General features: G+C 38.3%; 1 pseudogene; it reads left to right on the top strand.

Annotated features, from left to right (window-relative positions):
- The first annotated feature begins 8,442 nt into the window (after positions 1-8,442).
- Positions 8,443-8,967, top strand: LOC107535057 (large ribosomal subunit protein eL6 pseudogene; annotated as a pseudogene).
- Positions 8,968-9,967: the final 1,000 nt, after the last annotated feature.

The following is a 9,967-nucleotide window of genomic DNA, read 5'->3' as shown; positions in this document are numbered from 1 at the left end:
AATATCCATTTTCCTGTAGCATTAGTATAGAATTTACCTGGAGAAAGAAATTCTCATAAAAGCTTAATTAGATGTTAAGAGAAATAAGCTAAAAGAAAGAATTAACAAAAAGGGAAGATAATTTCAGGCATAATTGGATAAATAATGTCCACCAATGTGGTAAAATAGAGAATAAAAGAAAGGCAAAGAAGGGAAAAAAGCAGAAAAGAGGGGGGAAAAAAAGTCGCAGAGGTACATAAGAAGAAAATGAGGAAAGAAATGAAATAAAACAATGAAAAGTAAATTTAAAAAAGAAATAATCAAAATATCCCACCATTTTAAAGTACAGCATTATTATGTTAATAATATTAAAAATATTAAATCACAGTGTAATTAGTAAACAGAGATTAAAATATTTTCTTATGAAAATTCTGTTCACATGCTGTGTAATATTATTTTTTTATTTCATGTACTGCCACTTTCATAAAAATATCTGTATCTTCTTCCTTATATTGTTGCATGAGTTATTTTATATAGATAAGTTCACATGAAAACAGAGTACTCACACTATTTCAAATGCAGAGAACTCGTGTGTACATTAATCAGAGTATTCAATCCTGCCTCAATAAACACAATAACAATGCTAAAATTTTTATATTTTCAGCATGCCTAACTATGCTATCAGTGCTTTCAGATTGCGCATTTATTTCAAGTATAATTGGGATATCCCCCCAAATCTAATGGTTGCTTCCTCATTATAGCCATGTGCTCACGTGTGCTCACAGTTATTCAAATAGAACAGCTTTTGCAGCATCCTTTAAAAATAAAATAAATAAATAAAGTATCTGATTGTGACTGCTGTTTTGTAGGTGCAGACATTTGGATGCATTCTTCCTTGGAAAAAATAACAAGTAGGAACAACAATCAGAGACAAAACTTTGCAACACCAATTGCCTTGAAGAGGAAACAAATATTTCCCACACACACAAGGAAAAACACTGTCCGTTCCTGTCAGCCTTTTCGCCCTCTTTTGTGTTCCAAGAAATTGCGAGTAATGAAAACAGGGCAGAGCCAATCAAATGGGTGTGTATACTGGTGCACTGTGAGGGTTGAAAGCCCTGCATTGAAAATAAGGTTCATGCATAATTCATGCCCTATGTATGTTTATGTAAATTACCAAAGGCGGAAGTGCACCCGAAGCTGAATCTGAGGTAAAGCGACCGTATGAAAATACAGTGCTGGACTTGGCCCTCGCCAACGCCACATCCCCCGTTACACTGTTCTCGAAAATTACATCATGTGCAGCCCGCACTGGGAGCCCGAGTAACACTTGGAGGCTTACACACGTTGAGTATTTTTCAATGTTTCCCTCAGATTCCGTATGTTATTAAACACCGAAGCGCAGCCGTATGTAATTCCGACAGCCTGAAGAAAGATGCACGCATACATCCCTGCTCATGGGTGGTGTAAGTTGAGAGGAATAGAGACATTGCCTAGAAATGTCACTTAAAGGTAGGACGGCTTTTAATGTCCTTTTTACAAACATGAAGCCTTCCGGCAACGGGGAGCAGAGCCCGTGAGCTCTGGAAGGTAAATACCCTGTGGAAGGCCGCCTCCACCCCGGCAGGCGCCCGCAGCGGCTCGGGCTGGAGCGCGCGGCTCGCGCGGCTCGCACTGAGCTCACACGCGGCTCGCGCTCGGCTCACACTCGGCTCACGCTGGGCTCGTGCTCGGCTCACACTCGGCTCACGCTTGGCTCATGCTTGGCTCACACTCGGCTCGCACTGAGCTCACACGCGGCTCGCGCGCGGCTCACACTCAGCTCACACTCGGCTGACACTCGGCTTTACACTCGGCTCACGCTTGGCTCACACTCGGCTCACACTCAGCTCACACTCGGCTCACACTCGGCTTTACACTCGGCTTACGCTAGGCTCACACTCGGCTCACACTCAGCTCACACTCGGCTCACACTCAGCTCACACTCAGCTCGCACTCGGCTCACACGGCTTTACATTCGGCTTACGCTCGGCTCAACACTCGGCTCACTCAGCTCACACTCAGCTCACAGTCAGTTCACACGTGGCTTTACACTCAGCTCACACTCGGCATCTGGGTTCGAGCTCCGCCGTCGGGGCTCGTGCGCCCGAGCCCCCACCCCCGGGCCGCTCGGGAAGCCTGGGCGGCAGGCGAGGGGAGGAGCGCCTCTAAGCAGCAGCTGCCCGAGCGGGGCTGCCGGGGGCCGCGCGGCCTCGGCTCGGGTGCCCTTGAAACTGCTACAACTGGAGCAGGCACCTCACAGTCGTTTCTGCCCCTTCCCCCCAATGCTCCGTGCGAAGCTCCTCGCGTGTGTGGGCGCGCTGCCCGCAAACGGCCCTGCACGCTGGTCGCAGGCGCGTTTCAAGCCCCGGTGCGCGCGGAGGAAGCGCGGCCTCCGCACGGGCGCCGCCACAGGAGAGCTGCGCGGCGGGGGAAACGCGCCTTCTCGTTCGTCCCTTAGGGCCTTTCTCTTCTCTCCCTGCGCGGACTTTCAGAATCCTGCTGAACTGTCCTCCCTGACAATGCTAAGCTCTTGTCATTAGCCACAATGCTCCCTTCCATTATTTGTGCTCAGGTCCAAGTGTACTGTTCTTGGAAATCATGAAAAAACAAAAAGAGAACAGCTCAGAAACAGCAAACAATGTTAGGTGAAGCAAAAGTTAATTTAAACATTTGTATCTAATGCACTACCACAGTAACTGAGAGTAATTTCTTACCATCTAATCATCATGCATTTTATTCACGGCCCTTAAAGACTCAAATAATTTGCAAGAAATGTATTTTATTTTAAATAGTTCTCGTACACTAAACTATGTAAAATAGCTAAGTGTTTAAAAATGCAGAGAGTAGATTAAATACTGAATGTATATTAAAATTCCATTTTTATATAAATTAAATATGTAACAAAAGATGAAAACATATCTAATTGTGATAAAAATAATGGGGAAAATGTGTACAACATAATGCTTTTATTCTGCTAATTTATAGAAATAGGTCCCTAAATGGTTATTATTTTTGTTCCATGTATGGAATAACCAGGAAAAATGCTGGCAATTGCTCTGAGAATGGTGCGCTACCCTGGCATGCAGCCATAACTAATTTGCATGTAGCGTTGTTGGAAATGAAGCCTGTGACACACAGATCATCATCAACACTGGGAATTCTCACTGCCAACTGTACCTCCTCAGACAAATACACACTGCCACTTACGGATCAAAGCGGGTGTTGCGACTGCAGTCCTGAGCTATTAAAACACATCATGCTACTGGGATTTTAAATATAGGTTAGAAGTGGGGTCTTTATCATCTTTCCCTTGCTATGTAAACAAAAGAAATTCTCTTATAAACTTATTCTATGGAAATAATTATCTTTTTACCGGCATTGTTATATTTTCTCCAAATGAAAAAGGCAGTTGGTACAAAATTAAAAATTTTAATTAATTTGTTGTGTTAGTAAACGGCACTTTGCATTTTTTTCTTTAACAAGAAGAAAATTAAAAAGTCTTTTTTAAATTTGAGAATAAGAAAGGGAAAGATCAAAATGTAGATGCAATCCATTAATATTTGAGCAATGGTTTAGTAGTTTCCATGCTGGCATGAGTCCACACATATACACTGAAGTGGGGCAACTTGGACCTCATTTATTCAATAAATAAATAAATAAGTTAGAAGGCAAAAGAGAATTTTATTTTAAATTACCTGGATAATTATCTCAGAATTTCCTTAATGTTGCACATATAGTCACTGATTGGTTTGTCTTCTATTATACATCTTTGCTTGTTTGTTTTTTTAAAAATTTTTGCAGTTTGCATTTTAGAAGATTAAGTATTCTAAAAATAATATAATAGAGATTATTATTTCTTGATGTAAATAAAATCTTTCTTGATACCGACATTGTGAATTGTTTATGGAACTTGAAGGGATTAGCTCTTCTTGGAAAGATATTTTTCTACCAAATTTTTGACAAAGGGCATGTGAATGTATTAGAGACTTTACATCTGGCCTATGGGACTATCGATAGTAGATTGTTTCTACACATTGTATGTCAAGACTTGCCTATTGAGAAATATACAATATATAGATTATACTCCAGGGCACTAAGTATGCCCTGGAGTATAATCTATAAAGTATGCTTATAAGATATTTCTCTAATGCTCTCACCTATTGCCTATTACCTCTCTTGTCCTCTAATTTTCATGAGGTTCTATCGTGCATCTTATTTTTTATTTAGTGAAGAAGCTGAATAATTGGTTACGGATGATAAGAGAAAAAAATCAGTCAAATGTGGACAAGGCTGGCCTGATAAGACTGAAATGAAGTATGCTTTCAGTTACGTAATAATTTCCAGCTGTGTTCTGGTTTAAGAAAATGTCCAACATGACACTCCTGGCTTAACTCAGTCACACATTTCATACTGTTGTATTTTCCAGATGACACCAAGTTACAAGGGGTTGCTAACACTTCAGAAGAAAAGATCAGAATTCAAAGTGACCTCGATAAATTGAAGAAGCAGCATGACTAGATGAAAATGCTAGCTAGCCAAAGGTCCTACAGGGAAAATCCAAGCTAGAATGTATCACTCATTTATTTTTTCATTCATCGCAGTTATTGAATGCCTACTATGTGCCAGCCACAAGCTGAATATTATTTAACACAAATGCGTTTTTAGTATGGAATTCAGCCCCTTCCTTCAATGCATGGTTGGCCTTTTAAGAAATTCAATCTCTTTCAAAATTATATGTTCCTACATAGTACAAAACCAATAGACTTAAGCAGAAAAAAAATACAAACAAATCAATAAATACCAGCATCGTACCAATATATGTATGTATATACAAATATACACACACATACAACCCTTCATTCTTTTTAAACATGAGCCACTTTGGGAGACAAAATAACTTATATTTAACATTTGACTTTTAGTTACCATTAAGTTATAAATAAAAAAAAGTGATTAAGAATGTTTTGCTTGTTCAATTCAGGAACACAGTAGACCCCCTTATCCGTGGTTTTGCTTTCTGGGTTTCAGTTACCTATGGTCAACTGAGGTCTGAAAACATTAAACAGAAAATTCCACAAATAAAAAATTCATAAGTTTTAAATTGTGCTCCATTCCAGGTATCACGATGAAATCTCACACTAATTCTCCAGGGATGTGACTTATTCCTTTTGTTCAGTGTATCCACTCTGTATACACTTCCCACCAGTTAGCTACTTAGTGTCCCATCTTGGTTATCAGATCGACTCTCCTGTTATCATAGTACTTTTGTTTAAGTAACTCTTATTTTACTTAATAATCACCCCAAAATACAAGAGTAGTGATGCTGGCAATTCAGATACTCCAAAGAGAAGCTGGAAAGTGCTCTCTTTAAGTGAAAAGGTGAGCACAGTGCAATGAGATTTTTTGAGGGAGAGACCACATTTGTATAACTTTTATTACAGTGTATTGTTATAACTGTTCTATTTTATTATTACCTATAATCTCTGTGCCTAATTTATAAGTTAAACTTAGATAGGTCTGTATCATAATATATATGGGGTTCACTGCTATTCATGGATTCAGGCACCACTGTGGTATTGGGACATATCCCCCACAGATAAGACAGGCTACTATACTCAATTCACATTTTAAAATTTGATTCAGTAGTGTCCTCCCTTTGTTTCCACTTGGGCTGCCTTGAAGAAGAGTAATAATGCATGCTGACTTAATTTGGACAGTTTACACCTGCTATTCCAGCACAATTATTAATCTCTTCACTCTCAGAAGTGATCAGTTTAAACAATAAGTTTCATGATCCCCTATCTTGAGGTGCCTTGTCACCTGTACCCCAAAAATGCACATTTTGATGGGGTCTAATAAGGTGCCATTCCTGCCCTTGAGGTGTTGGCTGGACACTGAGGGAGACATAAATGTCAACAGATCTTTTCAGGGGAAATCAAGGACCTGAAGGATGAACAGATTTCACACAAAGGTACAGATAAAAGGGAGCTGGTGCTCAAGAAGCCATTAAAGCTGCCAAACTTGAAAAAAATAGCACAACAAAGTATAATTGTCAACTTATCAGACACAGTTCATCTTTGAGCAAAAACCACTTTAGATAGGTATGTTTAACTTGAAAACCATGTTCCAGAGATAAAACAGGCAAAAAAAAGGTAATAGTATATGATAGCAATGTTCATAAATAAATATATACTTATATATGACAAAAAATATTTTTACTACTTTTCCAGCCTTTTCACCATTCCTTGAAAATGGACAATGTAGATTTTTTTTCTGGTAAACATTATTTCTTAACTGTTCTGACTTGGATTAGATTTATCATAATGTTTTTCTCCTTTCAGTTTTCTAACGCTGGGTGTGAGGAAATAAAGAGTTAAATTTTTAAACAGTAACTGATATGCTCTCCAAAGCAATTATTCCTTCTGTCACCAAGAGATAAATGTACTACCACAAGACATTACAAATGTGCTCTTCTAGACTCTAATACAAATTACTGTCAGACCACACCACTTAAAGCCTTCCTCCTCTTATTTAGTAAAACCAATTTCTTTTGAGTTTTTTTACATATAAAGAAGAAAATATCTTGCTCTAATTGTTGAACACATTTTAACAACTTTTAACCCTTTTAAAATAACATTAACTGTTTATTAACTCTTAACATTCAATATTTATGGACATTCTGGGGCAAGGTGGTAGGGAAGAGAGCCTCTGGTATCGGGTGAATTTTCTACCATCTGTTAGAATTGCAGAGAGCACCTCAATCAATGAAAGGAACTCTAAAGTTAATCCTAACCCCAAACAAGCCATATGAAGAAGAATTTAAACTGCAAAAATTGGAGTATAGGTTTATCTCCGCTATAGTCTCATCCCAAGCAGAAATGATCTCATGTCATTCAGGGTATATTCAACCTGCCAAGAGACTGTGAACATAACGCATATATGTAAGTTTGCACTATAATTTTTTTCAAGTCTTTGGGCCTGTGCCAAGATGTCCAATCAACAACTCATTCTTGTGAAGCTGAAATTAAAAACCGAACAACGTGGTAACCTACAGGCCATGAAAAGGTGCCATGAATTAGGCTAAGGGTTAAGCAAGCTTGTGAGAGAGCACTGAATTTTAAGTAAAGGACTCCAATCTATAGAGTGGAGAATGACATAGAAATACAGAGCAATAAAAACCTTTAACATCAGTCCAAAAGACTGACCAGTCTTTAGATATGTTTCCAGACCAGTCCCAGACATTCACTCTCACCACCAACCCACTTTTATTAATATATCTTACAGCTCTCTGTTTTGTTTTTCAAAAAAAATCTATTTAGAAAAAAGTGAAAAATTAAATGTATGAATAAGTAAAGTGTGGGACTGGGAAATTAATTGGCTTGAGATCAGAGTAGAGGTTGTGTGTTGAAATTGGTAATAAATAAGTTAAATACTATGCCAAGAGACTTGGAAAACCTGGCTTTGAGACCATTTATCATGAAAAAAATAATCTTCTCTACACTTGATTTGAAAAACTTTCACTAAGTTTAGAGTAGGGGACTACAAGGCCTTGACCTTTTCTCCCACAAGATAATTTATACCAGACATAACAATATCAGACATAACAGAAGCAAGGAATGTTCTGCAGGTCATGCTTTTCTGTTTGGGGAAATAGTGTCTATGTTCTACTTTATAATGATTCCTACTAGACATGAAAATCACTTCTCAGTGCCCCAAATAAGAACCAATATATTTGGATGGTATCACTTTCCATCATCATATTCATAAAAGAGGGAATCCCATCACCTCACCTTCTTTGAAAGTAGTCCACAGATAATTTCCCTGGAGTTTGGACTATGGGCAAAGGATTCTTTTTGGTAGCCCCTTATAAAACTGATGATGAATCTTAAGTTACTAGAATTTTGAAACAACAAAGAGAAAAACTGCAAAGAAACAAGACACAATATACATATGATCTATTACCTAAAATTAACTTTTTTACTTAATGCTACCAAATCATATACTTATAATAGTTAAAATGATAAATTTTATGTTATACACTACAGCTTAAAAAATTAAGTTAAAAATAAAAATTTAAAAAGACTTTTTCTTTCTTATCTTGCAAAATAGCAGATGAAAAGGGATACTAAGGAGAAAAACATGAAGCCAAGAAGGCTGGTGCTGGAGGCAAGGTTCAGAAGGGTAACCTCAAGGCCAAGATGTCAAGGGGAAAATCCATGCAGCTGAAACCCTGGCCTCATCAGCGGAATTGACAGCTATTCTCAGTGAGCTGTGTATCCCCAAAAGCCCATGTACAAGAGGAAGCATTCAGCAGCTAAATCCAGGGTTGAAAAGATATAATAGGAGAGGGTTCTTGCTACTGTCACAAGACCAGTTGGTGGGGACAAGAATGGTGATACCCAAGTGGTTACAGTTCGCAAAATGCGTGGGTATCATCCTACCAGAGATGTGCCTTGGAAGCTGTTGAGCTGTGGCAAGAAACCCTTTAGTCAGCATGTGAGAAAACTGCAACCAGCATCACCCCGGGGACCATCCTGATCACCCACATCGGGGCCACTGAGGCGAGAGGGTGGTTTTCCTGAAGCAGCTGAGCAGCGGCTTAATGCTTGCCACTAGATCTTCGTCCCTCAATCGAGTGCCTCTGTGTAGAATACACCAGGAGTTTGTCATCACCACCGCCACCAAAATTGCTATCAGTGGTATAAAAGTCCCCAGATATCTCACTGATGCTCACTTCAAGGCACTGCACAAGCCCAGACACCAGGCAGGTGGGATATTCCACGCAGAGAAAGAAAAACACGAGATTACAGAGCAGCACAAAGTTGACCAGAAAGCCATGGACTTGAAAAATTCGGCCAAAAATTCAAGCTATCTCTCAGCCCCAGGGCTACCTCCACTCTGTTTGCTCCCACAAATGCGATTTATCCTCACAAACTGGTGTTCTAAATTTCTTACGAAGAACTTAAATAAATACTTGATCTATTTCAAAAAAATAATAAAGGCTTTGTTTAAAAAACAGAAAAATCCAAAAAAATAAAAAACAGAAAAATCCTTTGACTTGTTTTTGCCTCTTAAAATTCTGAATTTTAGAACCAACTAACTGTGAAAAAAAATAATTAATTAGGACCTGATTGGAAAAAAGAAGGAATAGGTAGGATAAGGCCGAGTAAGGCAGGCCTTAAGACTCTGTTGTCTTTGGAATGCATTTGGATTAAAAGGAGTTTAGTCCTCAGCTCATCTTAATTTTCAGGTCTTTATTACCATTATGGGGAAAATTAAAACAAATGACCAAGTAAAAAGAAGAGGAGACAGGTGATAATTAAGAGCGGAAAAAATTAATTTTTAAACATTGAGAAGCCCTGACAATAGTGATTGCTTTGCTCCAACTGTGATATGAGGGCTATTAATTTGTCTAAAAAGAAAGAAGAAAGAAAAAAAGAAAAAGAAAGAAAGAAAGAAAGAAAGAAAGAAAGAAAGAAAGAAAGAAAGAAAGAAAGAAAGAAAGAAAGAGAAAACAGTGTTCGCACATCAAAGAATTAAGCAAAGTAATATCTGCTTATATGTTAAAAGCATATAAGCAGATATTACCCTTTAGAGAATGGCAGATTTCAAGAGACCACACAGCATCAGAATCATATTTAATAAAATATTTTCTTTTTTTCCCCTTTCAAATTTCTAAAGCTGAGGGAATTCAGGTATCCTTTATACAATGCATGACAATATGTTAAATTTCTCTACCAAAAAATAAAAACTTGTATGTAGTAGGGAATTAATTTCGCTAAATTCCCATTTATAGACTATTTAATGGGCCTTTAATACCGCTCTATGCTGCTCTGCGATGCTGTTCTCACGCTCTGCCCTTCCTTGTTCTCTGCCAGAAACAACTCTGCTCTTGCTTCCTTGGTCTCTGTCAAATACCAAGCAAGAGACAGATCAATTAAAAACT

Source organism: Miniopterus natalensis, chromosome 3, assembly GCF_054644295.1.
Source record: "Miniopterus natalensis isolate mMinNat1 chromosome 3, mMinNat1.hap1, whole genome shotgun sequence".
Lineage (NCBI taxonomy): Eukaryota > Metazoa > Chordata > Mammalia > Chiroptera > Miniopteridae > Miniopterus > Miniopterus natalensis.
Note: the sequence above shows the minus strand (reverse complement) of the source record. Positions and strands in the feature narration are given on the sequence as shown.